Raw genomic sequence first — 25,775 nt, forward strand, 5'->3', positions numbered from 1 at the left:
TCCTTCATCCGTGAGCCTAGTCCTGGATTTCTTTTCAATGCTTCAGTTATGGGTTGGGAAGTCTTCTTAAGGAACCAGGGCTTTTTCCGGGTGTGATCCCCGGAAGGACGGATTCTTCAGGTCCTTCTCATAGAGCTGGAAGTTTCTTCAGATAACTCCAGTGCTTTTTAACCTTATTGCACTCCTAGGTGGTGGTAAACATTCAGGCTAAACCACAGTTCTAATGTTTTATGTAAGCAAGGCTCTACCCCTTGTCTCCCCACTTCTATAGGAAGAGACCTGTTTCTGTGGACAGATCAATCAGGTCTTCTAGTCTCTTGATCGGTTCATAGAACTAAGCCCTATCAGATGTACTGAGACGTCAGAAGGAGACCATCAATCCCCAGGTTGCTGGGATCTGTGGAATCTATGGGACAGACCTGTCTTGGACCTGTTTGCTCCTTCAAGGGATCTTCATTTTCCTATTTTTGTGGTCCATACCATCCCTATAGCATGTGCAACAGACCCCATGGTGTAGACAGATCCGCTGGACTACCTCTCTTCACGCCCTTCATCACAGTCAAGAAGGAGCGACACAATATTCGTGCTAACTCCAAGTTACGTTGTCCACTTAGCCCCATTCTAGCTCGTATCATGGTCCCTGAACGCTCTCAGTTGTGGGTGGACTCTACAGGATCCTCCCCCACTGTGTGTTCTCGGACAACCTCACTTCAAGAGATCATCCAAGGTAGTCAGATCTTTCCACAACAGACTCTAGGCTGTCTGGAGGATTATCATTGAAGATATTTTTTAGACGTATTGCAGAGACCATTGCAAGACATGGAAGTCAATCTTCTCTCGCCATCTTCTGGTAGCAACTTTCTATTTCTAATTCATTACATGACTTGATGTTTTAGAGTAGAATATGTCCATGTATCCCACCTCCTGTCAATGTGGGATTCAGCTGTGTAATTACTTGGTAAGTTACTTATATAAAAATGACATTTTTATAATAAAATAGTTTTATATATACAGGCAGTCCCCAGTTAACAGCGGCCTCGGTTAACGGTGATTCTGTTTTACAGCGCTTGTCTAGCGATGAAAATTGGCAATTTTTGGCGCCGGAAATCACCAATTTCTGCTTATCGGCGCCGATACATGCCTAACAGAGGTGTTGATAACCGAAAATCGCCGCCGATAGGTCCCGAAAATTGCTGGAAAGACCGAAAATTGCCGGTTTTCAGTTAGCAGCAATTTTCAGTTACCACACCCTCAGAACAGAACCCCCCGCCGATAACCGGGGACTGCCTGTACTTCCCAAGTAATTACATAATAATTGGAGCCCTTCCTCCTCCCCTCTGATGGACATAAGCGTAAACAGACTGAGGATTCTCTGCTGCTAAGTCGTTCCTAACTATCTCGTTAGGGGGCGTGACTAGTCACCTACACAGAACATCGGTGTCGCTACCACGAAATCAGAGCTCATGAATTTAAGCTACTGCGAATAAATGAAACCAATAGTACTTGGTAAGTATATATAAAACTTTTTATTATAAAATTGTCATATTTGCTTTGATTTATAACCCAGGAGGAAATTGAATACGATTGTTGCAGAGCATTAACTCTTTTTTCTGCAGGGGATATTGTCCTGAATTGATAGGTAGCCTTTTATGGTCTAGTACTTCCTTTCAAACCTAGTTGTGGTTTTTGAGAAGCTTGTTAGTTATCTATCATTGACACGGTAACCCTACCCCTCCTTCTGCCGAAGGGGGTGTCCTTTCATGATGAGGATCTCATACCTGAGTGACAATCCTGTTAAGGTGGCGTTCATAGCCTATGGATTGAATTCACTGGTTAAAATATTTATTTTGTACAAAATATTTTGTTACTAAGTACTGTAGTCTTTAAAGAGTTGGCTGATTTCAACTTTGCCCACCTCCTTTTTCAAATGTGGGAATCAGCTGCATAATGGAGAGGTGAGGTTCATTTAAAAAATATACTTGAATCTAAAGATTTATTTTCTAAATGCCTCATCATTGTATAAATTGCCCTCCCTACCTCAAAGTGAACAGAAGTAAGCTGACCGGCTACGAGTGTTTGTATCTATTGGTCCCCTGGTGGGGGTTGGGGGAAGATGGATAGAAGACGGATATTCAAAGAAAACCAAGTGTTCTCTTTTTTTGTTTTAATCTAAAAGGTACAGTATATAGTGGAGAGGTTAGTATTTAAAAAGTAAGTCTTAAATTAGGTATTTATATTTTTTATACTTTTGTCCTTCATGAGCACTTGTTAAATGTAAAAGCATATTTTCAGTATTTTTCGTGAATATGTACAGTATTGGTATTAATAAACATAGTTCGATAATTAATAAAGCTGCTTCATTACTTCCAGATTCGTGATGGGTGGGACTAGTTTAAGGTCCATTTTCCTGGTCCTAGCTGTAGTAGGAGGTAGCTTTGGAGTAACTATAATGAGCATAGATTTTGGATCAGAGTGGATGAAGATTGCTGTAGTTGCTGTAAGTAGTATAAATTTTTGCAGACTGTCATTTTCTGTCCATAGATGCTAAGGACTTTAAATTCCTCAAGATTGGATAATTTATTAGGTTTTGGTTTAATTTTTATCTTTGATTATTGATAGCATAGCCGCTGTTTGTCCTCAAAGGAGTTACTCGCATGGTCAACCCAGGGCTCCGTAAGACAGACCAAGCAATCTCAAAAAATTCTCTTGTAGTTGGTGTTAGCCAGGATAATGCATGTTGGCACAATGATAGAATATAAGGGCTCTATCTCTTTGTTTACAACTACTACCTAGGTTCATTTCTTATCCTTTACACACTGATGTGGCAACAATGCATCATACATCAGCTATTTTCCTAATTACTTTCTGGTCTTCGTGGGAAGAAAAAGTTCCGTGTTTCATTTGCCTAATTTTGTTCACAAGATCATATTTCAGTCAAGATGGATGAACTAAATTCAGAAGCAAGTGCATAGGTTTAATTCCCAGTGGAATGTTTTGGATTTCAAAATTTTTAACTTGCAGCTTTATTTTGTTAAAGTTGGGAGCTGGTGTGTCTCCACAAGGCAGAAGTTGGGTTTGGTTTGCTAGTCTTTGATACTCTGCCATTTGTTCATGACACTTACCTGCCAGATATATATATAGCTGTATTTCTCCGAAATCCGACAGAATTTCAAAACTCGCGGAACACGCAGTGTGGCCAGGTGATTAGTACTCATTCCCGCCGCTGGGAGGCGGGAATCGGGAACCATTCCCATTTTCTATTCAGATTTTCTCTGTCGCCGGTACTGTTAACATCTGTTACAGTACCTCCGCCTCTGGATTTCGTTGCTTATTCCCACTTAAGTATTCTCTTGACTTTTGGTTTTGATTCTTGGACTGTGGATTGGCACACGCTTTTTCTGGACTGTTGTGGATTTTGCTTATGACCTCTCTTTAAATATGTCTGGTTCTAGTTCTGCTAGTTTCCGTGCATGTTGCATGAGTGATTGTAAGGTGAGGCTACCGAAGCTTTGGTAGACCCTCACTGGTTTGTTTGAGGTGTAGGGGGCATGTTTGTCTTATAGATGATCGATGTAAGGAGTGTGAACCTTTATCGGATGCGAGCTGGAAGTCTTATGATTCGTATGTTCGCAAGTTGGAGCGTGACAGGGTTAGGAGGTCTTCCTCCAGGAGTGTGTGCAAGAGTCAGGTTATTTCCTCTCCTGATAATCCCTAATGTAGTTGATTTTGCACCTGTCCCTGTGGTTTTGCCTTCGGGCCCTGATGTTGTGTCTGTGGAGGGTTCTGCCTGGCGCAGATCATGAGTTCTATCCGTGCGCTCGAGAACAAAGTGACATCTCTCCAAAGTGCTGTGAAGTGTAGTGCTCCCCGGTGTTGTGGAGGGGGCGTCAGATCGGCCCCATAATGCTTCTAGGCCTGGACCGCTGTCAGACTCCCAGGACTCAGGAGAAGGCATGTCGAAAGCCGCAAGAAGGTTACGGGGCTTCCCACCGATCTGACGTCCCTTCGGCAGGTCCTGTTGTCGCTTCCCAGGCTGCCAGAGATCGTATAGCGCCGCATTCTCAGGACTGCTTCGCCGTCCTCTGAGGCGTCCTCCCTCGCAAAGGGTGGAATTCTGAAGAGGACTCTCGCCCCTCTCAAGAGCGCTGTGTTCAAGAGGACGCTTCTCGTCAGTCTTCTTCGTCGCTTAGTTATTTTGAAGCTTTTCCACCGCAGAAGAGGACTAGGATTTCGTCTGATGAGGATGTTTGAGCGCCCCAGTCGCTCTAAGGAGAGAACCTTTCTTGCTCCTGTGAGGAAGAAGAAGGCGATCCCCTCGCCCATCGTCTTCCCATAGGATTGTCTCTCCTCCCAGACATGATTCTTCTCCATCTAAGAAGGTTTTGTTGGAGATGCATTTTGGCAGTTGTCTTCTCTTATTGCAGAGAAGGACTCTGCTCCTCGTCGTCGCAAGGACTTGACTTTGCCTGTCAAAAGATCAAGCGAAGTCTCCTTCTCCTGCTCCGCTTTCGTCGTCTCCTTCGCCTGTGTCGTCGCCCTGTTAGCTCTCTTGTTCCTCGCCGTGACGCTCGTCAACATGACGCCGCGAGCTTCTTCCCGAGGGACGCCGGTAGCCGCTCTTCAGGGCGCTTCTGTGCAGGACGCCGACAGGACGCTCTTCCGGTTCTTGGGCGTGACGCCAGTGTCGACGCTCTTCAGGATGCTCTCCAGGACGCTCCTCAGGACGTCCCTTCGGTTGCTCTTCAGGACGTTACGGAGCATTCTCTTTCGTCTGAGAAAAGAAGATCTCTTCTTCGTATCGGACCTCAAGGCCTTCGTTCCCCTAAAGTGTTGGGTGACTCGGTTTGCTTCTCCGGCTGTGGCGGGAGAGGTTTCTGGCGGTCGGATCCTGCTGACGTCGAGCCCTCGTCTGCTTCCTCTTCTTCCGATTATCAAGTTTTGACCGGCTTGCTTAAAGACTTGTTCGGGGACAAGTTTAAACCAGCTCTCTCTCTCCTTCTTCTCAGTTAGCTTCTTCCAAAGCTAGGAGAGCTTCCTGGTTTTTTGAAGATGACTTCTTCTGTTTGGCGACCAAGAGGGCTTTCAAGAAAGTCAACGTGTGGATGGAGGAACGAAGTCCCATGGCAAGACCTCTTTCGCTGTGCCTCCGTCTCAAGCTTTCTGGCAAGGCTGGTATGTGGTATGAGACGGGAGAAGATCTCAGCCCTAGAGTTCCTTCCTCTTCTCAAGGGGATTTCACCAGTCTTGTGGATTCCAGAAGGTCACATCTGCCTACTGCTAAGGTTTCTTGGACCTTGTCAGAGACAGACCATCATCTCAAAGGTCTCTTCCGCACCATGGAGGTGTTTAATTTTTTTGGACTGGTGCTTGGGAGCCTTAGATCTTAAGCTTCAAGCTCGGATTCAATTACCCTGGGGAGCTCTCTAGCGTCCTTAACTGTATGGACAAGGCAGTTAGGGATGGATCTGAAGAACTGGCGTCTCACTTTTGGTGCGGGCCTCTTAAAGAAGAGGGCCTTGTTTTTTGACTTCACAGCTAAGTCTGTCTCTCCTTCGCAAAGGGCAGAGTTATTGTTCGCCCCTTTGTCTAACCATCTGTTCCCCCAGTCTTTGATTCGGGACATTTCCGCAAGTCTTAAGGAGAAGGCCACGCCAAGATCTGTTGGCTCATTCTTCTAGACGTCCTCCAGCTCCTTCTTCTTCTTCTGCTTCAGTTTTGTCCTCCAGGAAGAAGAAGCCCTTTCATGGAGGAACTTCTTCCTCTAGATCGTCTCCGCGAGGAAGAGGTTTCACCAGAGGAGCGGCCCCTCTAAACCTAGGGAAAAAAAAGTGACTCCTTTCACCTCCAGACACCTGTAGGAGCCAGGCTTCTTTATTTTGCGGGAGCCTGGAGAAAAGGGGCAGACGCATGGTCTCTAACTGTTATAGAGAAGGGTTACAAGATCCCCTTTCTCATGTTTCCACCCCTTTGCACATCGCCCAGGGATCTGTCGCCGTCTTACCACCGAGAGAAGCAACAGATTCTTTTGGACCTCCTGGAGCAGTTGTTAGAGAAGAGAGCCGTGGAACAAGTTCTGAAGTTGGATTCTCCGGGGTTCTACAACAGGCTTTTCTTAGTCCCAAACAGTCGGGAGAGTGGAGACCGGTCTTTGATGTAAGCGTCTTGAATCACTTTATTTCAAGGAAAGATTCAAGATGGAAACGCCCCAGTCGGTTCTAGGGGCTTTAAGACCAGGGGACTGGATGGTCTCTCTGGACTTACAGGATGCGTACTTCCATGTTCCCATTCATCCTCAATCAAGGAAGTACCTGAGATTTGTGCTGGGGGACGAGTCTTCCAGTTCAGAGCTCTCTGCTTTGGTTTGTGCACCGCTCCCATGATCTTCACGGTGATCATGAAAAACGTTGCGAGGTGGCTTCACCTGGCGGGTGTTAGGTGTGTCGTTCTACCTAGACGATTGGCTCATCCGAGCCTCTTCTCGGAAGAAGTGTCTGGAGGACCTGCCTTTGACGCTGAATTTGTGAAGTCCCTGGGACTTCTTGTGAACCAAGAAAAGTCCCATCTGATCCCGGCGCAGTCCATCGTCTATCTGGGGATTCAGATGGATTCAGTGGCTTTTCAGAGCCTTTCCATCCCGAGAACGGCAACTGCTTTGCTTAAGAAAAGTTTCGTCCTTTCTAGGGAAAGAAACATGCTCGGTGAGGGAATGGATGAGTTTGCTGGGGACCATTTCCTCGCTGGAGAAGTTTGTTTCCCTGGGGAGGCTCCATCTCAGACCACTCCAGTTTTTCTTGGCGGAGAACTGGAGGGAAAAGGAGAATCTGGAAGAGATTTTGACGATATCTCCTTTTATCAAGGATCATCTGAAGTGGTGGTTCGACCCCTTAAAGCTTGCAGAAGGGGTTTCTCTGAGTCTTCAGAGCCCCGACCTAGTGTTGTTTTTCTGACGCGTCCAGGGAAGGATGGGGAGCAACACTAGGGGGAGGAAGTGTCAGGCACCTGGAGAGGGGAACAGGTGTCCTGGCACATAAATCTCAAGGAATTGGGTGCTATCTTTCTGGCTCTTCAATTCTTGAAGCCCAAGTTGCAGGCAGAATTGTCCAAGTCAATTCGGACAATACCACAGCTCTAGCATACCTCAAAAAACAGGGGGTACTCGATCTCGTTCCTGTTCTTCCTAGCGAGGGAGATCCTGCTCTGGACTCATGCTCAAGGGTCACTATTCTCACGAGGTTCATTGCGGGAGTGGAGAATATCCGAGCAGACCTTCTCAGTCGGCAAAATCAGCTGCTACCGACCAGTGGACTCTTCACAAGGAGGTATGTTTAGAGTTGTGGAGAATATGGGGACGTCCTCTAGTGGACCTCTTTGCCACGTCCAGGAAACGGCAAGACTCCCCTTTATTGCTCTCCTGTCCTAGACCCAGGAGCGTTAGCCATAGACGCCCTCCTCTGGGACTGGAAAGGTCTCGACCTTTACGCTTTCCCTCCCTTCAAGATCCTGGGAGAAGTGACAAGGAAGTTTGCAACGTCAGAAGGAGCAAGGATGACTTTATAGCCCCCTTCTGGCCAGCAGCGGATTGGTTCCCAGAGACCCTGTCCTTCCTGGTGGACTTTCCAAGAACGCTTCCATTGAGGGTGGACCTTCTCAAGCAGCCGCATTTCAGAAAGGTTCCACAAAAACCTCTCCGCTCTGAGTCTGACTGCGTTCAGACTATCTCAAAGTTGGCCAGAGCAAGAGGCTTTTAGAGAGCTGTGGCAAAGGCCATCGCCAATGCCAGGAGACCTTCTTCGAATGCGGTCTACCAGTACAAGTGGTCTGTTTTTAGGAGATGGTGCAGGAGTAAAGGAGTTTCCTCGACCACGACCTCTGTACCACAAATAGCTGACTTCCTTTTTATCTTAGGCATAAGAATAAACTGGCAGTCTCGACTATTAAGGGTTATAGAAGTATGTTATCGGCAGTTTTTAGGCACAGAGGCCTGAACTTGTGCGACAACAAAGGATCTTCACGATCTACTGAGATCCTTGAGACTGTCAAAATTCCTCAACTCAGGACACCTTCTTGGAATCTGGATGTTGTCCTGAAGTTTCTTATGTCTAGTACTTTTGAACCTCTGTCTTGGCTTCCCTCAAGAACGTGGCGAGAAAGCTGTCTTCCTAACGGCTCTGGCGACAGCTAAGAGGATTAGTGAAGTGCAAGCAATTAGCAAAACATATTGGCTTTAGGGGTCCTAATGCTGTATGCTCCCTAAATCCTTTGTTCTTAGCTAAGAACGAAAATCCTTCAAACCCTTGGCCCAAATCTTTTTGAGATCAAAGGTTTGACGGAGATGCTTGGGCAAGAGTCAGAAAGAGTCCTGTGTCCAGTCAGGGCTCTCAAGTTCTACTAGCCAAGACCAAGAAACTAGAGGCTCATCGGACAATCTGTGGTGTTCGGTGAAGAGACCTGATCTTCCCATGTCCAAGAATGCCTTAGCATTCTTTTTAAGAATACTATTCGAGAGGCTCATTCCTCCTGCCTAGAAGGTGACATGAGACTTCTGAAAGTAAAAGCTCATGAAGTTAGAGCTATCGCGACTTCGGTGGCTTTCAAAAAGAATATGTCTCTGAATGATATTCTTGGTGCTACCTTCTGGAGAAGTAATTCAGTGTTCGCCCGCATTACTTGCGGGATGTGAAGATCGACATTTGAAGACTGCTCTTCGCTGGGACCGTACATTTTCGCAGACACAATGTTGGGAGAAGAAGGCAATACTCATCCTATCCTTTAGGGGTTAGGTTGTATTTTTAATCTTGTTGTTTATTTTTGGTTGTTGGGTGGCCATTGAGATGGACGTCCCAATTTTTAGCCTATGCTAGGTTTATTACCTTAGATAGGGCGGTCAGGTGGTTGGTCGTTGCTCCTTCTCCCTCTCTGTATGGTCGCATGATCTAGTCCTATTGTGGTCACGCCCCCGTGGACAGGTCATCTGGATCTCTCCAGCTTTATAGGTCCCTACCTTGCTGGAGACTCTGGATAAGCAGAAGCAGGCTTGGGTGACAGATAACCTCGAAGTCAGCTATGCTAACAGGTAAGGAACCAAGGCGTCAATCGCCTACATTTATTTGTTTCCTAAATCCTATTCTGTCTCTTCCCACCTCCTACGGTGGGATTCAGCTATATATATATCTGGCAGGTAAGTGTCATGAACAAAATGATATTTTAATAATAAAATAAGGTTTGTTCATACTTACCTGGCAGATATATATACTTTAGTGCCCTCCCGCCTCCCCTCTTGAGACAGTGGCACTAGAAAATCTGAATAGAAAATGGGAATGGTTCCCGATTCCCGCCTCCCAGCGGCAGGGAATGAGTACTAACCACCTGGCCACACTGCGTGTGACCGCATGAGTTTTGAAATTCTGTCGGATTTCGGAGAAATACAGCTATATATATATCTGCCAGGTAAGTATGAACAAACCTTATTTTATTATTAAAATATCATTTTTCTCTCTTTTCTTGGCTGACAACCTATATTTAATTATGTGGCAGTAATAATATTAGACATTTTTGTTCTTGAAAATCATTAGTTTTTGATTATTTTTTAACTTTAGTAGGTATGTTGGGCTACTTGCACTATTGAATGGTAGTAGCTTAACTTCTACGTTTCGTTAGTTAGGCAGGAGCCGTGATAAGGTTCCCAACCATTAGTTCGACTTCCAAACCTAGGCGTTTAGTAAAAGCCAGTTTGTCATTTGTAATATTTGATTATCGAACTAAGTGGTTATTGTGATAAAGTTCCCCATTTCTCCTTAATATCAGGGAACTTCAATAAAGTTATACAAATTTTCATTTTGCAGATATACTTTTGTCAGATGTTGCTCTCTCTGGACATGGCTGCTCGGCAATTTGGGACCCCTATGAGAAAAATCTCAGATGGGACAGCCTTGGCTGAATTTCATGCTAGGCTCCACCTATACTACTTTGCTGGAAGTTTCATGAGAAAGCTTCAGAATCTTCTAGAATAATGGGGAGCACTCTATGATTTTCTGGAGTGTCGCATGAAGGCTACCAAAGGAAACATTGGTGTAGACTCAGTCAGTTGTTTAATCAATCTCTCATCTTTTGCTTATTCTAAATCCTTGTCTGCAGCCTATTCCTCTTTCTCCATCAAAATGCACTTGTTTGTTCTTTGCATGCTTTTTCTTCAGCTATCGGCAAATCTCTGACTTCTGCCTTTATTGACGTTTTTCTTTTGAAATCTGCCATGGTTACAGTACCTTCTGTTGTTTCCAAGCTAGATATTATTCCAGCTACATAGCTTTCAAAGGATGTGTCATATGGGAATACTCTCAAGTTTGTTGGCTTGTTTTCAGACAAGGCAGGAGAGTTGTTGTAACTCTTCTCCCTGCCTCCCAAAATTTCTCATTTTCTTTTGGTGCCTCATTTTCTTTCACTTAGCTGACTCATGTGGACTCGGCTGAGTTGCTTCAGACTGTCTCCCTTTCATCGAGGTGTGGATGAGATGTATTACTCAGCAGCTGTCACCTCCTGTTGCCCTCTGGCAGAAGAAGAGTTTGAATCGGAGAATCTTGGTTTGATCGGCGTTTGCTGGAGTGTTGCACTCCACTATCCTCATTTAATTGAACAAAGAGGCCACATAGAGAATAGGTCTCGCTTGTCTTCAAGTATTTCAGCGCCCTTTAAGTATTTGGAGAAGAGAAAAGCTTTCTCCTTCAATTAGAGCGCATTTCACAACTTTTTCTCATTTAGGCGCACAAAGCTTGTCTTCTGGTATTTTATGAAGTTGCATGGAATCTGCCTCTTTAATACAGGGTAGAAGGTTCCGTTTCTTTTCTCTTTCCTGTGAAGAGACAAACTCGAGACTGACAAGTGCTTTGGACATGCTGAAATTTTGTCTCATTTTAAATTGTTGAAGTTTTTTAGCTTGTATTGAACTTGTATTCAGAGTATTGCCTCTGCTCTGCATCAGCTTGGAGAGGCTGAGGTCCCAGCTTAGTGTGTTTTTGGCTCCAGCCTAGGGAGTTTGTGAAGCCAGCTTTAAGGGTTTTTGGCACCAGCGGGGAGTTTAACGAGGAAGAGTTAGTTTTTAACTCGTTTCTGATGCTAACAGGCTAATGTTCTCATGCTTATACTAACTCGGTTTGGAAGAAGTGAGAACATTTGTGCTTCTATCTGCTTACGCTGCACAGATTAAGGCGATAAGGGAGACATATTAGTACAAGTCTTGTTATATATGTAACTTTCGGGGATAAGTTCAGCCCTCAGGTTCTGGTAGATGGCCAGTTGCAAGCTTCCTGGCATTCTTGGAGAGACTTATGAGCAGAACCTTACATGGTGGAGGCAGTGAAGGAGAGTTATGATTCCTTTTTGGTTACCCTCCACTGGTTTAACCTCTTATAGCTGCTCCTTTGCCATCTCCACCAGAAGTCTCTCACTCTTTAGCAGGAGGTTGTAAAATAGAGGGAATGAAATGGACCAGGTGGTAATTCACTGGGATTTTACCTCTGACTTTCCTAGCTCCATAAGCAACTGGAGATTGGTTGTTATTCTTGGACACATTGAGACTGAATAACTTGAAGTGTCCATCCCCATACTTCTTTGGTTTTTCCAGCATGGTTTTAGTTACTTTCCAAAGGAACGACCAGTCATGCAAGTTCCTTCGAGGTGTATTTACAGAGGAGGTATTGCTGTTCAAGGCACTTTTTTGGGTTCGTGTACAGCACCTCTAAATACTTACAGGGAATTTGTTCCCATAGGTGGATAGTGTCAGTTTTTAGGAGCAAGAAATCTTTTCTACTGAATCGTTGGTTAAGTTGGCCAACTCTGTCAGCAGTATTCCAGAGGTCAGGGACCTGTTGCTTCACCTGGCTCAGGCTCTGTGCATTATGATTTTCAGTCAGCTTCCCTAAATCCTCCTCATTCTTATCTAGTGGTGTGGGGATGATACTTGCAATTTGCAGGCCTGTGTCAGAAGACGCAGTAGGCACTTGCTTCTTGAAGAATTTTATCCCTGAAGGAAGTTTCTTAAGTGGTAAGGGCTTTCTTTGTTAGGAAACATGGCCTCACTGGGGGTTTTATCAGAATAATCAGGCTCAATTGCAGTATAGTCTCAGCGTAAGATTACGGCTTTTAGCTACAGTTCATTAAATTTATAAGTAATCAAGGACCATCATTGTCGCCAGGTTCTGTAAGAGGGACTTTGTAACCATGGGTTGACCATTTTATTCTTAAACCTACATCCAGGTGTTGTTTTTTCCTCTGTCATGCAACATGAAACAAAAATTTTAACTAGTGTTGTTACACTTTCATACAACATTAGAATGGTCAACACTACACCTGGTAAAACTTGGTAGATGTCAAGGGAGTGGAAAGACCGTTGAAGATGCCTAGCAGGTTTATCCCTGGTCAGAAACAAAGTCATTGTGGAAAGTTTGCTGCTTTGAATGAAATAAACAACATGGTGTTGGTTTGTTAATTCATTCTGCGGAAGGACGGTGTTTTTGGTGATTGGGGATTAAGGAAAAAAAAAGTTACCTACAGAGTGGCTGGGGATTCAGGAAAAAAAAAGTTACCTACAGAGTGGCCATTACATACACAAGTCCCCCTCGTTTTGGGACCACCTTGACGTGGTGAGGGGGCTCTTGAACCCGAGGAATCTGTTCCCAGGTTTAAGGCCAAGAGTCCCATATGCCATTGTATATTTGTTTGGATTAATCTTTGTGGAAATTTCCACTTTTCCTAAATTTATTGGACCTGATAAACAGGAAAAGATATCATAGTTGGGAATGGGTTTATATCCGAAGCTAAATAGTGAGAACTGTGGTGGGATCATCAATTGCCCGATAATGTTCGGACCTGATAGTTATCAGATTGATAGCTCAAAGGCAGAACTATTCTTTAGGGCTACACCACGGATTCCAGGGGCGTCTGGTTCTGGAGATAGAACTCTCGGCATTCTATCCGGTTTGCCCATAATACGATTAGGGTGGGGATGATTGTATTCTTGTAATACTCTCGGTCCTAGCAAGCAGGTTTGGCTTACACTCAGGCCACTCTAATCGTATTGTGCCATCCCCTGTGGGGTAGGGTAGGGGGCAGACATTTGGGAGTCGGCTCTCACTTGTGCCATTAGTGAAAGAAAAAACCCCATGAAAGGCTAATGATATCTTTTCAAAGTTTTCAGGATTATTATTTTTTTTCTTTCAGTTCGATCTTTATGAATAGTAACGATAAAGAATCGAGTACCCTTGGGCCCTCTGATGATACTGTTTTGGCACAGATGACGACTGCACCCAACTTGGAGATTGAAAATTCCCCAATTGTTGATGACCCCTGTGAGAAAAAGGATGTCCCTGTAGAAGGAGGACCTGGCATTGTTACAATGGAACCATTCTCCTTTGAGCCAGATGTTTCTGTGCCTGTGTCCGTATCAAAAAAAGAACCAAAAATAGTTCAAACTTTTCAACTGTGGGCCCTTTGGAGCCTAAAAGAATAAATAAAAGAAAATATAGACCAGACTCAACCTTGGTTCACTTTGATTCCCTTTTTGGAGAATCAAACTGGTCAAGGTTTTTGAATTTACAAGCCGACTAAGACGTATCCTTACTAAAATTATAAAATCACTTGTTGAACCGATGCCCGTCAAAATAGATGAGCATAAGACAAATTAAAAAAGGGAATGGCTGGTTGAAACAACAACCAGAATCCAATCAGAAAATTATCAAAATATTAAAACAGAGAACTTAAATATAAGCGTCACAAGGCGTGATACCATGAACAGTGTACAAAGCACAGTGATATTACCAAATCTAGAAGAAGAAATACAAAACAAATCAATGTTTCTAGATTCATTGCAGAAAGGTACAGCAATGTTGAAAACTGTGAACTGTATGAGGTCCCAAGCAGGAAAGACAAAAATAAATCTATCAAAGGGATTAAACAGGGGACTAAGACCTTATGTTCCCAAACTGTTGCAAATATGGCCATACAGCCATCAAATGCAGAAATTTTCCCAGATGTGCCTATTGCAGTTTACAAGAACATAAAACACTCTGGGACTGTGGCCAACCAAAATGCATAAATTGTGGCCTAGAACATCATGCCCGATCTAAAACATGCATTCTATATTTACAATACCGAACTTAAATTACTACAAGAACGAACTGGAATGTGGATTAGGGAAGCAAAGTCAGAACTAAAAGTGAGAGGATTGAATGACCCAGCTAAGAAATTTAGGTATGCAGATACTTCAAAATCAAACAATACCCAAACTGAAGTGAATGGCAATAAAAATCAAGAAATATCACAAAAAAAAATACATGATCAAAAGAGCTCTTCAATGGAGATTTCATACAACAATGACAATATCACAGTTGACAATAGATTTACCTCCTTACCAGAAATAGATACGAATATTGACATAAAGATGAAGAAGAATTAAAATCACAAGAATGTAGCAAAATGTATAACACAACTCGGAAGAGGCAACTAGATAAGACCCCACCTAATTCCACCAAACAAAGCTGTAAAAAGATAAATAACCCACCAATCTCACCAAAAGCTAAAGTTCAGAAACAGAACACTAAACCAAACATTCCACTGTCTCCCATTGTAACAATAATACCTCTGGGAGCAGAATCACAAAATTCAGGTGAAATGGAAAACCAGTACACAGATAAGTACGATGAAAGCAAAGAAATTCACCCATCACCAATTATAGGCACCACAAGAAAAACCAAGGAGGAACAACAAACTAATGAACATGAAGACACATGTAGTTGTAGTAAATGCTTTGTAGCAATGTGCCACAAAAATAAAATTATAACTAAAGAAAGCCTAACCAACACCATAAGAAATTTCGTGAGGTATAGGAATAAGGAAAAAACAAATATCAAATTTCATGAAGAAGGTTGCATGTGTATTGAACATTTAGAATATTACAAAGAAAAACATATCAGTGTTGTAGATAATGTTCTAAAAAAAATCAAAATGGGAAAAATTAAATCAAGATAGTAAAAATGTAACAGTCAACGAAAGTCAAACCAAAATAACAACGAAAAATGAATCAAGACCTACAAAAATACAAATTAACTTATAACCAATAAAAAAATCAACTTAAATAATTTATAACCAGTAAAAAAATCAACTTAAATAATTTAGAAGTAATTTGACCACTCTCATATTACACCATTCAATCGTTATATAATTCAGTGGAACATAAATGGATTATTAATGAGAGTGCACTTAGGAGAAGTCCAATGACTTATCAGTGAATACAAACTAATGATTATATGTATACAACACATTGGGAAATTGGTTATAAATGTAGGTAAATATCTACTAGCCACATCATCAGAGGAAAATGAAAATAATTTAGGAATAGCAGTATATGTCCATAATAAAATGATGTACGACAAAGTAGATATAGATTACACTGAATTACAAATTTCAGCAATAACAGTGAAAATAGAAAATAATTTGTTTGATATTAACTTATACAACCAGCCTAATAAAAAGTACGATTTAAACATATTGCAGAAAATAATAAGAGATTGTAAGAATCCCATATTAATTGTAGGAGGTTTCAATGCACCTAACCCAATATGGGACTATAACAGCATTACACCGGATAAAGATAGAGAAAAAATAGAAAACTTGATGAACACTAATAATCTCTGTTGTCTGAATGACAACGAAGTAAGTATGTACTGCTCAAAAACCCATGGAACATTTTCCTCAATAGATGTCACCCTTTGTTCAACAAATAAAGTTGACAAACTAGACTGGAATACTAGTGATGACTCCTATTCAAGTAATCATTTTCCCATAATAATATCCTTATTAAATAATAAACCAAAACCCTACTCTCCACATTATAACATGCAAAAAGAAGATTGGGACATTTTTAAATTGCACACCAGAAATATACCACCATATGATTATTTGAGAAATCCCAATGAGACAAATGAATTCTTTGTATCTTTCATTAAAAAGGCAGCAGACAAAGCTATTCCTCATTCAAAACCTTATAATAAAAAACATAAAGTTCCCTGGTGGTCAGATGATCTATGTGAATTAGTACGAGAAAAACACTATTTTAGCAAGAAGGTTAGACTCTCTAAACAGAAGATTCAATAAAATAAATAAACCATTCTTGGAAGAAAATATATTAAAAATGAAATTTGTACCATTAGAAATAGATGCATTAAAACTTTTATATAATAAAATATCAGCTAAATTCAGAAAGTAAGTCATAAAAGGTAAAATAATATCTTGGAGGTCCTATGTATCAGAAATAACAAGTGAAACATCCTTTCAAAAAGTATGGGGAAAATTCCGAAAAATAAACAGAATATTAAGGATTATGATTGGAGGATTTAACTTCAGATTAAGCAGTTTGTTAAGGGATGTATGGAGTATTACTAGAGGAAAACAATTATTCTTAAAATAACTTCAAATAACTGGCAAGAAATATAATTTTTGTTGTGTAAGGCAGACCAGCTGGAGGTCAGTGTAAAGGCCCCATGGAGAAAAGTAAACATGGAATTAATTTTAAAATAGAAAAACAAGAGCTGTAAAATTTGGTACATAGATCAGTGAAAGTGCTCTTTCCAAAGATGACAGTATGGAAAACCTTTCTCATCCCTAGTGACTCTGAGATCCAGGAAGGGGAGCGAGTTTTGGGTCTCCTTTTCAACTATTGGGTGTTTAAATATTCTAAAAGTGTCAGCTTGGTAGTCATGTCTTAAGAGAGTGAAAGTATCATTGATATAGCAGTCCTTAACGTTCGCAAATTGAGTCTACATGCAAGATTCCCTTACTTCAGTAATACAGTCCACCCTCGTTAAGCTGGACCTCATTAATCCTTTTCCTTTTTATTTACCAAAGGTGAATTAAAAAACTTTTATTTATATTTTTATTTTATATATACTGTTCTGTATTTATACTGTACTGAACTGAAATGCTTTTAGCTTGCAACCAGTTTCTTGCGCACGATACGTACCATCGTTAAGAAATGCTATTTTCTGGAATGGTAGGAAGTATCGTGAGCCAATCACAGAGCATTAACAGTTTTACCTATCTGCTGCCCGACTGGTAGCTACAGTACGATGCTTTGTATGTTTTTTAGGGAAGAAAAGACATGACAAAGGTAAACTTTACAAAGACAAAAGCTGAGTCACTGAACAATACTTGTGTATACGTGGCAGATGGCATCGAGAGAGTGAGAGAATTGCCAGTTCCCTCTATGCAGCGTAATTCTATCCTCGAGAGATTAAAGAGAAGAATTTTGTTTTAAAGGTGTATATATTATATATATATTATATATATATATATATATATATATATATATATATATATATATATATATATATATATATATATATATATATATATATATATATATATATATATATATATATATATATATATATATATATATATATATATATATATATATATATACATATAATGTTGCTGAAGAATCTGTGAACCAACAATTTTGCACTCAAAGTAATAAGAAGGAATTCATTCTATTCTTCGTGTAACCAGTAAAATACATACACTATTAAAAACAACGTTTTTTGTATTCAAAACACGCCGCACTTGTGTCATTGTCAGCTTCCCTGAGCAAAAGTTCTTTCTCAGACAGAATACAGCTAAAACCTGAGTAGCTGACTGTTTGACATGGAGATCTGCTAACCATTGACAGCCCTCTACTTCTGTTCTATTTATAGACATATGTCGTGAAGGCACTAAGTTTGAACGTTGCCATGATCATGATCATTTGACTGCTTATGGCAAAAATTACTCAACAGTTCAACAATAATTTTAACTTTAATATAGTGGTATGAAAAATCCCACAACAGTCTGTTGTGGTGATGCGTCATCACTTGCGAATCCTATTCCCGGACCATCCTCAGATTTATGACTGCAAACTGATGACGACATTAGTAACAAAAAACAACCCTCTCAAAGATCGATATGATGAGATGTATTTTGTAGTCTTGCTTATCGTTAAAATAAAGAAGTTGAATTACAATCATTTTGATCATGTATATTTTTGCGTTTTATGGGATATTTTTGTTGAAAACAAAATGTTTTAGTGAAGTTATGGTCTTAATTGCCCCCACTATTTTATTACTGATGATCTTAATCATCTCGCATTTGTTTAACAGTATATTAATATAGAAAATAATAAACTATAATAAAAAAATGACTAAAATAAAATATGAAAAAGTGGAAAAAAATCTTACTCTTCATTTTAGACTCCATTTAACTTAACAATTATGCATTTATATCTCAGCCTAGGCATGTACATATGTGGCTGAATTCTATAATTTTCATGTTTTATTCTTCATTTTTCATCTTTTACCATGAGCTTTAATTCAAATGTTTCTACATTGGTTTATTATCCATACTCTGTAAAAATAATGAAATACAGTATATTTATAGTATACATATACGTAAATATCGCCAGTTAAACCAGATCATCGGCTAAGAAAGACACCCCAGCCGCCTATAAGTCTGTTTTAACGAGGGTTCACTGTAGATTCAGGAAAAAATGTATTAGTCTATTTAAAGAGAATTATCTGCCCTTAATCTAAAACTAATTCCGATAAAACCCCAAACTATTGGATCCCTATTCCATTCTAAGGACAAGATTAACCTCCTCTTCACATCTAATGTAATCTATATACTTGTCCCAGATGTAATCTGGCCACATGCATCGGATGTAACCAAGAGGCTGCTGAAGATCTGACTATCAAATCCTGATCAGTCAAACATAAGGAATCACAGCAACACATGTAAAACACATATAGACGCTAAAGACTTTAGTATCCTGGGGGGAGCATGAAGTACAGCCCCTCGAGTAGGATGCCTTGACGAGGTGAGGGGCTAAGGGACCCTGGCCTTTGGGCCCAGGTCCTGAAGAATCATCCCACGCAGTTTTGGTGTAAATGGTGTGGACATTTCCAATTACTCAAATTTTACTGCTTAGGTGTGTGTGAGAAGGGATCACAATTTGGAAGGGGTTCTTTTCAAAGCTAATTGTGGGAGTTGTGGTGGTTGAGTCCCCACCTGATGTGGTTTTGGACCTGAGAGACATTGATGGGATTTTCCCATTGCTGTCTTGAGGGCGGAACCATCTCCAGGATCAGCCCAATGGAATCAGGGGCTGGTTTTGGGGATGGGGCTCCTGGCTTTTGTCCGAAGCCCCCAATGTGTTTGGATTGGGGTACTTGGGGACAGAACACCCAGCAGGTGGATTGGCTTATACCTGGGCCACTGTAAGCATATGGGTGCTATCGTGAAAGGGTAGGGTATGGGGTGGACTACTGGGAGTCAACTCTCACTTGTGCCATTAGTGGAGAATGGAAATACCTGACTGATCCACGATATAACAAATTAGGTTTGGGTGGGTGGGTGAGCTGGTTAGTGTGTGGTGGTCTGGTGTGTGCATGCCTGGCACCTTGGGGTTCTCTCACGGGCTTTGACGGTGTGTTGGGGTGGGAAGGCTACCTGGTTTTCCCTTTCTGATGCGCTGTTGGGGTCTGTGTGGGGGGGCTCTTGGGTGCCGGATGTTCACTTTTTAGGCTTCTGCATGTGAACTGGCTATAATTTATGGATTTGGCAACTAGTTTCCCTTCCCCTGGATCTGACAACTCACCGGCACTAGCAACGACTGGCATGGAAAAGGATATTGGTATTGACTTACAGATTCCACCTCAGAAAGAGGAAACCAAGGTTGATGCAGCCTCTCCACAGGGAATTCCACAAAAGAAAGAATCAAAGAGTGAAGAAAGTTACCGTAGAAAATTGACAATTCTGCATGCTTATGAAATACCCCTTGAGTGCCATTATGAGTCTATTTTTGTATCATTTTAAACAGTGTGAAAACTTTAGAGATACGTATGAACTACAATGAAGCTGATGAAAAATGGGAAGCCTGGATCTCTTTTGAGAAACACGAAGATGTCTTTAGTGCCACATGTAACATTGAAAGTATTCTTCTTCGTAATTGTAATATAAAGGGAGCACTTGGTAACAGATTCCCTAGAAATTTAGATTTCTATATAGGTAACTTACCATATAATTACATAGCTGTTAGTTTATGCTTTACGTGGCAGCTCAAAATTTAAAAACTGCGGTAGTGCTCTTTTGTTCTGGGTGTAGGTACCTTGCTCCATTGGGGAAGAATAGGTGCAACAGAGCTAAAGAGCTCAATTCATTTCTGCTGGTCAATGACTAAACATTGGTTGTTGAGCAGCTCTTTGATTTATTTTTCACCAGATGGTTTTGATCATCTCTTCATTTGGTGAAGTAATCTTTGTTTGTGGTAGCACACTAATCTTAATTAGCTTAATTAATATTCCGGTCTTTTTCAACTGACTCTCCCTATTTTGACTTTGTTTTTTATTTATGTCAGATTCTAGGACTTTGTTTTTTATTTATGTCAGATTCTAGCTTGTCTAGTGTTAGGTACTGCAGTAAAGGCTGCAGGATCAGACTCATGTCGGCTAAATATGACAGCACACCGTTTTTGTTCTTGTAGAGAGCAAGTTTGATCACCAGACCCTTAATTGTGACAAATGTAAAGACTGGGATAAAGAACAAAGTGGAAGATTTCGAATTCTCATTTGGAAAAACTTTGTGACAGACTGAGGAAGGCAACTGCTATGGCTGAAGCTAGGGCTTCCACAAGTCAGGATAATTCTCCTAAAGTAGATGTTGCTGATTTATCTGTCCCTTTAACACCTGTGACTGCCTTTTCTCCTATCTCCAGTCCTCCGACTTTTCCAGTTACTCCGTTCCCTGGCTCCCATTCTTCAGACCCCAGTGCCATTGCCAGCCTAGAAGCATGTGTAGATCAGAAGTTTGATCTGTTGGTTAATACTGTTTCCCAGATTGGGAATCTGGGTAGAGTCCTGATGGACAGATTTAACAGTGTTGTTGTTGCTGCAAGTGCAGTGTCAAGTATAGTGTTAGTAGAGTGGGTGGCTGCGCATCCCACCAACACTCCTAGACCAAGGTCCCTGCTAAACTCCCCTTGCTCAGCTGGGAGGAAGCAAACTGGCATTCCAAGGGAGGTGAGTGGGGTTTGCCCACGGGTAGTCGCTTCCCCAGCCAAGCCTGTTGTTTGTAAGTCCCTGGACTTGGTGGACCGCCATTGGAAAGGCATCCGCTTGGATGCGCATACTTTGTCGTCAGGTGACCCAGACTCTCGGCTGGGGCCAAAAAGCGAGCTGGCGTATTCTAGTATATCGAGACTGTTGAAAAGGCCTGGCTCCCCATTGGAAGTTGACTCGCCTCCTGTCTGTAAGCGAGCTATGGAGAGGGCTCACAGTCCGCTCCCTTCTTGCAGTTTTTGGGAGTCTCCTAGTCAAGCTCCTCATGTTCCTTCAGTGTCCACTGAAGCGCCTAAAGTCCAAGAGCCCAGGTTCTAACCCACAGTGTATGACAGTCCTGCCTATGAGCGTCCAGTGTATGAGCTTTCAGTTTCCGAGCGTCCAATGTCCGAGTGCCCATCGTAAGAATGCCCAATGTCCGAGCATCCAGTGCGTGATCGCCCATTGTCTGAGCGCCCAGTGTATGGGCTCCCAGTGTCTGAGCACCCATTACATGAGCATCCAGTGTCCAAACTCCAAGTGTCCAGTGTCCATGAAACACTTCGCATCTGTTAAGTGTCCAATCGCTCAATATGTGAGCATTCAGTCTCCGAGCGTCCCATTTCTGTGAGTGCTTCCATTGAAGTGTGTCCACATGCTGAAAAAGCGTTCAGTGCCCCAGGTAGGGCAGGTAGGGCAGCCAGTGCCCAGTATGACAGGTGCGATTTCTCGTGTTGTTGAGGACCCGTCTTTGGCACCTATTCAATGTTGATTGGACAACATTTTGAGCCTCCTTCAGAAGCCAGCTTCGATGTCACAGGACCTTCCGGACCCTCCTTTGTTGTCTATTTCCTCGGAGGAGGAGCCCTCGGATGAGGAACAACCGACAACGCATTATTCTGATCTTTAGAGATTCTTTTGTAGTATGTTACCCATCTTTCTTCTCCAGTGAAACCGTCTTCTCCGGGATCTGCTTTCATGATGTGTCAGTAGCTGGGACTCCCAGGCTGCCTCAGATGATGCTTTCCTCTTGCTCTAGGAAATCTTTGGCCCACATCAACAACTGGTTGTCAGAGAAGAGAGATGTGGGCACTGCTTTGCCCACATCTCTCTTCTCTGACAACCAGTTGTACACCCCCTTCTCGGCTAATACGACAGAAGTATTTGTCATACTCCGCTGGGGAAGTTCCTTCCTTTGAAGTTTCTGCCTCTTCTCAAGTGATCATCCCTCCTGTTCATGCCGTTAGATAAGACGTAGTCTGTTTCCTCAAGCAACCCTGGAACAATTGATGGCCAAACTTCGAAAGAAGTCAACTCAAGACCTCGTGCAGTCCACCAAGAGGACTAAAGTTCCAGCACAAGCACCTTCGACTTCTACTGCTGTTAGGACAGCCTCCCCTCTGTCTCAGCAGCCCTTTTGAGGAAGCAGGGCTGCTTTCCAGTCCCGATGACTGACCAGTCTCCGGTCAGTACAATCTTCCAAGAAAACTTTATTAAACCTGCCCTTGGGAGGTGAGAACCCTGTCCTCCATGTTGAAGGCCAGGAGCTTAGAACCATGGATTCTAGAAGTGTTGGAAGAGGGCTATGCGATCCCTTTCAGGAGAAACCTCCCTTCAGCGACCTCACCTATCAACTTGACAGCCTACTTGATAGGCTCAGAGAGATTTTCGGCCCTGTTTCGAGAAGTGTCAACCCTCCTCGAGAAGCAAGCTGTGGAGGTGGTCGAAGATCTAAGCACAGAGGGGTTCTACAACCGCCACTGCATCGTTCCCAAGTCATTGGGTGGATGGAGACCTGTCCTGGACATCAGTGCTCTGAACTACTTTCGAACTACAAAGTTCAGAATGGAAACACACCAATCAGTTCTGTCAGCAGTCCATTAGGAGACTGAATGGTGACGATTGATCACGCAGAATGCAAACTTCCATGTTCCAGTACACCCAGACTCCAGGGAGTATCTGAGGTTTGTATTCCAGGACGGTCTTCCAGTTTCAGGCACCGTGCTTTGGCCTCTCCACAGCTCCTCAAGTTTTTACCGATGTTTCGCCCCTCTAGCAAAGTGGCTCCATCTAATTGGAATAAATGTGTCTGTATTTAGATGACCCATTTCTATGCTCCCTCTCGAGATCCCAGTGCACGGAGGACCTTCAGAAGACTCTTCAACTTGCCCAGGATTTGGGGCTTATAATCCTTTTCAAAAAATTCCAACTAGCTTCAACTCTATCTGTTCTTTATTTGCAGATGAAGATCGATTCTCTGAACTTTCAGGCTTTTCCGTCCCAGCAAAGAATCCAGAAGTGCCTCAGGAAAGTCCGAGACTTCATCTCTCACCTGTCTTGCTCGGCCAAAGAGTGGATGAACCTCCTGGGGATGCTGTCTTCCATCAAGAAGTTTGTACCATTGGGGAGATTACACACCAGAGTGTTGCAGTTCTTCCTCAGGCCCAGCTGGCACAGGAAGAACTTCCTGGACTTGTGTGTCTTCCCATCACTCCGGAAATCAAGGACCTTTGGTGGTGGCTGGTAGAGGGCAGATTCTCAACAGGAAAGTCACTGTTTCCACTGGGCCCCAACCTAACGTTGTATTCAAAAATGCCTTAACCTTTTCAAGGACTGTAATTTCCAAATCACACTTGGGAGTTCAGGGAAATATCATTCCTTTGTGTAAAGTTAAAGCCCATGAATTAAGGGGCGTTGCCATCGTGCTGGCCTTCAAACGTAATCTCTCGCTCTCCATGATCTTGCAGTCCACGTATTGGAGATGCAAGTCAGTTTTCGCTTTGTTTTACCTTCGCGATATTGAAACAGTGTACGAAAAATGCAGTACATTAGGCCCATTCTTCGCAGCTGGCATGGTATTGGGGGACGAAGGATAGGAGGAATGCCTTTGATTTCCTCTGTCCCCTCTCCTTGAGTAGGGAATGTTATGTTTTCTTGGGAAGTCTGAGGGCATTGTGTGTTGTGAGTACCCACTAGTCATTGGTTTTTATGGTTTGGGTAGATCAATTTTTATTGTGGTGTAGGTTAAAATTTATCTGGTCATATTTTGTTGTACTGCACCCAGGGCAAGGGTACAAATATATATGTATATATGTTTTTATTGGATTGTAAGCTTTGGCAACCTGCAGTGTACTCCTATGTTGCAAAGCCCCACTAATTAACTGACCCCTTGGCTCTACCACCACGCCACTACAGGTTGAGAGGAGTTCCGACCAGAGGCAGTATCTCCCTGCTGTCAGCTTCCTCACCAGTTCAGGTTACAACAAGCATTACATGATGCTAGCTAATTTTCTATTTAATTTCATCTCCATCTCTCAGTGTTTTTGAGTAGTATATGTCCATGCATCCCACCTCCCTTCAGTGTGGGATTGAGCCATGTAATTGTTTGGTAAGTTGCTAATATAAAAGAAAAATTTTTATAATATAAAGTTTTATATATACTCACCAAATAATTACATGATCAGAGCCCTCCCTCATGGACACAGAGCATAAACGAATTGAGCTCTTTAGCTCTGTTTTGCTTATTCTTCCCCGAAAGTGGGCGGGGCAAGCTACCTACTGTACACCCAAAACAAGAGCACGCTATCGTGATTTTTAAATTTTGAGCTTCCACGTAAAGTAGAAACTGACAGCTATGTAATTATTTGGAAAGTATATACAGGCAGTCCCCGGTTATCAGCGATCCGGTTTTATGGCACTTGTCTAGCAATGAAAATCTGTAATTTTCTGCACCGAAAATTGCAGATTTCCGCTTATCAGTGCGGATAATTGGGTATTGGCACCGATACATAACTAACAGTGGCACCGATAACTGAAAATCACAGACTTTCAGTGCTTTTTGACCATTAGCCTTCGAAAATCACTGATTTTCGATTATCAGCAATTTTCAGCTATGATCATACCGTCAGAACGGAACCCCCGCCGATAACGGGGGACTGCCTGTATAAAACATTTTTTTATAAAAATGTCGTGTTTATCGCCCAGCTGACTGGAATGAAAATAAGTCTCCGACTCTTGAAAATAATCAGCAGGGAGTACCTAAACTCCCCTAATGGCTTATAGCAACTGCAAAAGAGGAGAGTTGTAATTATTTGAAATTCAGTAATAAATATTTGCAAAAGACAGTAGGCACTATAGGAAATTGTAACATTTGTAGATTTGGTAAAGAAATCTGTTCTTATTCATGCAAAATCCAAGATACAATCATTTAAGCTTTGCAATTTAAAAGTACAGTAGATGACAGTGAAATGTTGGTAGATATCAAACCCCATATTAATTTTAGTTATGGAAGAGGGGTGATCTTCAGCATGAATTTACAGGCAGTCCTTCCTTATCCTCAGCATGGTTAACGATGATCCGGTTTTCGCGACTTGTCTAGCAAAGCCATTAACTGGATTTTCGGAGCTGATCTCCAGTTAGCGGGACCAATCTCTGGTTAGCGCCGCCGATCTCAGCTTAATGGTTGCACTGATCTCTGGTTAGCAGCTTGAAATCTGGTTAACGGCGCCCGTTAAGCTGGTTATTAGTGCTATTATCGCCAATTTTCAGTTAGTGGCGCTTGCCCATGAATGGAACCCCTCCGTTAACCAGGGACTGCCTGTATATGACTTCAAAAAGAGGAGATATTAGATGTGTTTCCAAAACAGGATTGGCAGGTATGTA

The 25,775-nt window shown here is 42.2% G+C and overlaps 1 long non-coding RNA gene across 1 annotated transcript in view; it reads left to right on the top strand.

The window, feature by feature from the left end:
* The window catches only part of LOC136848009 (uncharacterized), a 53,079-nt gene that overhangs the window by 21,541 nt on the left and 5,763 nt on the right, over positions 1–25,775 (top strand). Inside the window, exon 2 of the long non-coding RNA XR_010855900.1 lies at positions 2,371–2,497. This is a non-coding gene — a long non-coding RNA (uncharacterized lncRNA). The remainder of the gene's footprint in view (positions 1–2,370; positions 2,498–25,775) is intronic.

Source organism: Macrobrachium rosenbergii, chromosome 18, assembly GCF_040412425.1.
Source record: "Macrobrachium rosenbergii isolate ZJJX-2024 chromosome 18, ASM4041242v1, whole genome shotgun sequence".
NCBI lineage: Eukaryota > Metazoa > Arthropoda > Malacostraca > Decapoda > Palaemonidae > Macrobrachium > Macrobrachium rosenbergii.